Source organism: Zosterops lateralis (genome assembly GCF_965231275.1).
Source record: "Zosterops lateralis genome assembly, chromosome: 6".
Classification (NCBI taxonomy): domain Eukaryota; kingdom Metazoa; phylum Chordata; class Aves; order Passeriformes; family Zosteropidae; genus Zosterops; species Zosterops lateralis.
The window spans coordinates 32,751,559-32,757,657 of NC_139761.1; positions in this window are offsets into that span (position 1 = coordinate 32,751,559).

The window sequence follows — 6,099 nt, forward strand, 5'->3', positions numbered from 1 at the left end:
GTGCTATTGAATACTTTATTAGGCAGAAAACACTCTTGCTTAAAAAGCCTCTAGAACTTATGTATAATATATCCCTGAATACATTTAGAGAAAAAATTTTGTCAGAAATGGCTAAATTCTGAGGCACAGAACAGCTAACTGCTGCTGTTAGTCTGCTTTTCTTATTTGTGAGTATTTATAGAAGCATGTTTGCCTCCAGAGTATCATCACCGTGCTCATAACTATTTCAATGCCCCAAAGAACAAGAAGGAAAAGACTCTTACTTGTTAAGTATTTTATTTTAATTAAAGACTTGCATAGGACCTTCAGCTAACTGCAGGTACCAGGACAGGGTGGGAGCTGAGGGGCTGGAAAGCAGCTTGGCAGAAAAACACCTGGGAGAGCTGAGGCACAACTGGATGAACATAGTCAGCAATACACCTTCGCAGCAAAGAGAGGCAACAGCATCCTGGGCTGCACTGGGTAGAGCATTGCCAGCAGGCTGAGAGAGGTGATCCTTTCCCTCTGGTCAGCACTGATCAGACACACCTGGAGTGCTGTGTCCACTTCCAGGCTCCCCCCTACAAGACAGATATGGACACGCTGGAAAGAGTCCAGCACAGTGCCATGAAGATAATGAAGGGGCTGGAACACCTCTCATACAGGGAAATGGGGAAGGTGGAGCCAGACTCTTCTCAGTGGTACCCAGTGAAAGGAGAAGTACACAAATTAAAGTACAGAATGATTAAACATAAGAAAAAAAAAAAGTTTCAGCCTTCATTGTGAGGCTGACTGAACACATGGAAGAGGCTGCCCAGGGAGGTTGTGGAGTCTCCATCCTTGGAGATGTTTGAAATCTGACTGGGCATATCCCTGAGCAACCTTTCCTAGGTGAACTTGTTTTGAGCAGAAAAATTGGACCAGATGATGTCCAGAGATGCCTTTCAACATTCTATGGTTCCAAGAGTCATAGGAGTGGAGTACAGATTTCTAGTTCACTGAAGTGAGCCTTACTGATTTAGGAAGGCAGATGGTGAGTGTTCTGCTCAAAGGTGTAAAGAATCTCATTTTAGAATTTGAATTAAGGGAGAGTAAAGAGGCCAAGCACTTGCAAAAATCCTCCATTTATAGGGTCTGTGGAGTGAAAAGGGAGTTACACCTTGCAAATCATCCTAGAAGTAAATTAGAACTCCCACAAGAAAAGAAAAGTGGGCAATTAGAAGAGAAAGGGATTAAACCAAGAAGGGTCATAGGAGCTCTGTGTTAGAGAGGACACAGTCAGAGTGCAGTTTGACATTACAGCAACAGTTCTCTTACAGTTCTACATTTAAAAATAACATCAATGTCATAAGGTTTCTTAGAGGTGAAGTTTCACATTATGCTGCCAATGAAGGGGACAAGCCAATCTTCCCTTCCAACACTTTTTCATTCTTTCTTTTTTTTTTCCTTCTATTATTTTCTAATTACTGCCATCATGAGTTATACCAACTCATTGATACAACAGCATATTGAATTACCAGGAAAAAAAAAAAAAAAAGATTACTCCATTGGTGCAATTTAGTGACTTTGATGCTCCCAGTGTACATGTAGTTGCTAGAGCCAGTGCAAAAGAGAGGATGAGGAAACACAGCTATGAGAGGTAAAAGCAGCAGTAACATCCACTTTAACTCCACGCTCAACTGGATACCAGTGAAATTTATAAGACACGAAAAAGAAAATGTTATTTTACATAGTCTAGACTGTATGTGAGTTATTGCTGTAATCAGGCAGCCTGGCTGCAGTATCAGCTCACACCCTAAGGCAGTATATTCTACCCTGCACTGTGCAACAGGGTCAATGACAATATCTATCAAGACTTAGAGAATCCCTAAAAGACCTAGGCAATGAAGGGCACAAAAGCACTTTCAACTGTTTCAAATGTCAATCTGTCATTACAAAAATCCATTCCACAGTCAAGAACAGTTTTGTATGAATTTAACACCAATTGATGAATTGATGTGACTTGATATGAGTTGATGGCAAAAACCTATCCATAATTCCAAAACCTAATGATATCCAAAACTCAGGATGGCATATAGCATTTGCCCTTACCAGAACCTGTTGTGTCAGATAACACAACAGTTTATACAACTGTACTTGAATTCTAACATTAATTATGCTTTGTAATATACAGACCATATTTTAGAAGATCTCTTACATGGGCATATCTAATGACATCTTATCTCTATAACTGATGATACAGTGAGGAAATATCAGGGTTTTCTTTCTACTTGAAAGGCTACCTCCCTTATTCCTAGCAATGTAACATAAAAGCGAAAAATACCAGTTTGTTTCTACAAAATAAAGATGAAAACCCTTCTGACGTCTCACCTACTAAACAGATGTTTTTCTATACTTAGCAGTTTTTAACAGTTATATTGCATCCTGATCACTGAAGACAGAAAAGGAGTTACAGAGATATGAATATACTCTCCTAAAATACACAGAAAATAAATGGTAAACAATCTCTTCCAAAAGTAAGGTCAAGAAAGAATTGCACTCAAGTACAGTTAAGAAAAGTGTATTTTCAAATAGTGAGGTGGGATCCTAAGTAAAACAAATATGAACATCTTGGCTATATTTAAATACTGAATTTGAAATTCTAGGTCAACAGGCTTTACTTACTGGTGGAAAGGATAAAATTCCACTGAATCAGCAGAAAGTTTCCTGTTGGTTTCCCAAAAAAAAGTGCTCAACTAAACTACAAAGTGAAGTTAATTCATCTCATATAAAGAACTGGAAAATTCTGCACTAAATGTAGCTTGGGAATATCTTGTTCAATAAAACAGATAGACCTGTGTAAATGGCTGAAACAAATTCTTGCTCTAGGAGACTAATCTGCTACATTGATGGGTGTTGGGATGCTAATACTTTTATCAGGGGAAGCTAGCAGAAACAACCTACACTGCGACATAGTAAACATTTGGAAATTGCAGGAGCAATGTTGAAAGACAGGCTGAGCATTCTGCTGTTGAGAACTAAAAAAAATGCATTGTTTTGGCAGCACATAAGTCTGATAATAAATTATTTTTAGCCAAAATGGAAATTGACAATGACATTGCAGTTTCTTTGGTCTCAGAGAGACAATGTAGTAAAATATTGTCCTGGTTTCAGCTGGAGATAATAACAATAACAATTACAACAACAACAATAATGTCAATTTTCTTCTTAGTAGCTGGTACAGTGCCGTATTTTGGAGTTAGTTTGAGAATATGACAAACATTCAGAAAGGTCCTCCTAGTACCAATGTATTGCCTTCTGTAAGGGGTTTTAAGAGTCAGCTTGTCTACACAGCTACTGAACGGGGATGGAAGATTTCTGGACACACATAGTTTTGACTAAGTTTCTTAATCTTTAAAAGACAGATAATAAATCTCAGTAATTTCCAAACATTTCAAAACATACAAGCAAAAATTGATACATCAAAATTATACAATACAGGTAAATATGCACATCGTTAACTAAATTCTTGAAACTCCTGTTTCTAGATTAATAAGTTACATGTTTTAAAATATAATTTCAAGTGATGCCTCTGATTCAAATTTGACAAGCAGTTACAGCCACAGAAAAAGAGACAAAAATTTTAAAATACTGCAATTAAATGTGAGACAAGTTTAGTATGAAGTGGTAAAATACTAATGTTTCTAATAAAACTGGCTAAAAGGAACAAGCATTTGTCCATGCAAACTTTGAGTGTAGTCAGAAATACCACCTTTTTCCCATAATTGGTCTGTTTCAGGATGTCATTCTATGAAGTCTTGCAAACCAATTAAAAAAACCAAAGGCGAAGATTGTTTCCCCTTTCCAAGTTTCAACTGGTCTCTTCCTCTCATTCGCACTGATTGCTATGCTGTCTCTGGCACTCCTCAGACCCATCTGTGAGTGAATTTTCAGCCAGACCATATTAAATCCTGCACAGATTTTTGCCATAGGAGTGAAATTCATTGGCTGATAGAGGAGTCTGATGCGTGCAGTGCAAGGGAGGAGTGAGGATCAGGTGTGGAGAGAGAGTGTGGGGTGCAAGAAGAGTGGAATAGGATGAAGAAGTGATGCACCTGCAGCTATAAATCCTGTCTCTTAGATACAGCAACACTAGAATATGAAATGCTAACATTTTCAAAAAACATTTTTAAAAGGGACAAAAAGGATTTCAGTTAACTGGGGAAGAGAGAAAAATAAATTTTAGGTCATTAATGTGGTTCTCTTAGAAGCAAGGATTTGGATTTATTTCTAGTCTCTGTTCCAGTTTTAGATTAAATGTTGATTAAAACTGTGATTAGAACCCAGGTGTCTCTTTTCCCAGGTGAGTTCTTTAATATCTTGAAGTCTGTCATGCTTGGGTATTCACCTTCTGGCTTAAGAATAATTATTTACTTACTCAAAGTACAAACTCTGTAAACAAGAAGGACCTGGAAGCCTTACACATCCGGAACAGCTGACAGCTTACACCCTGGCACACTTGGAGCTGTAGATTTAAATCCATATTTCAGCCACTATTTGGCTGGAGCACTGAAACACTTTTGAACTTTCAGGTCACAGCTGAATGGCTTGTCTTTCTACTGATATGAAACCCAAGTGTGTGTCCATATGCTACTTCAGCAAGAGCCAGGGAGACTGTGACAGATCCTTAATCTGGAAACCCTAATACCACAGCATCCATCATATGGTTGTGATGCAATGAGCTACTCTGTTACCCTCTCCTCTGTAAAACCAGACTAATAGTGGCTAATCTTCCATCAGGATAAATACACTGATGGTGATATACCTGGATATTCAAGCAATGGCTATTTCACCAGCATTACAAACAAGCTGTGCAGAGGGACAGATGGAAGATAAGTCCACAGAGGACTAAAGACTCTCATGGAAATGCAAAGACAAAAAAGAAAGGTTTTTTTACTGGAAAGCTTATTTTCCCTATGTGTTTTTCTGCTTGAACTTCGATTATCTGTAGAAATAGTCTATTGATACCAACAGTCTGACTATACTGGAAGTTTAAGAAGCATCTGAGATGAAGCTGAAGTAAGAAAGAGTTCTAGAGCAAGACTAAGTGATTTACTACAAGGTATCCAACTATTTTTAGCCCTGTCTAAGCCAAAAACAAACGAAACCCTAATAATATACACAAGATGCATATTAAAATATTTTTGCATTTAATGTGACTACATGAAATGGCTTGAAAATGTACTGTGTCATTTGTGTCACTTGGTAATTTTGTCGTCACACAGGTGGCAACCCTCTTTTCTGGTCTACAATGCAAAGATGTATAAGCAGAAACAGCAAATAAGGTACTGATTTTGTTTTTGAAGAGCAGAAAACCAATCAAACTCAAAGAAAAGGAACAGGTACCAAATATTCTCATACCATCACTGACTAGGCATCAAAGACAGTGTACGTGATTAGTTTTATAGATGTTTATTAGTTTTATAGTCTATGAATCACAAATATATATATATATATTTCTGGGTGTGATGGCTGCACTCAGCCCCTTAAACAAATCAACAGTACTTTGGTACAAGCTTCAAAGAAGATAAAGGCTTAAGCCACAGCTGGGCCAAGAACTCTTCTAGAAAACAAACTCACAAAGGTGCAGAATGACCTAGGGAGAATGATGCACACCAATCATGGGGTTATCACATGAATAATGGGTGTTCTTTCCAAGACTCATTTATCAAAGAACAAAGGTACAAGTTGTGTGTACGAGTGTCATGTGCTCCATTGTATGCAATCTGACTACAAGCCAACCACTTTATACCAGAAATATGACATAAGTGACCTAAGTCAGGATTGACAAGACTGGAGAGAGCATGGCCACTTGCTTTTTGCCTCATAGTTACATATGTCTAAAGGTGTACAAACCCTCTGAAAGACACTGTCACATTGTTCAGAAACCCAATATTCGACAATGCACGTTGGTGAATTTGCCTTCAGCCAAGCTGGCAGGAGGCTACAGGTGCCCTTTGCCATACGGTATCCTTTTCTTCCTTAGAGGATCTATTCTAGTAGTTTTAATGCTTCCACTAAGTCAAAGCACACCACATAGCAAGGTTTCCTGTAGAAGGAAGTGTCATTTTTTCACTTTTG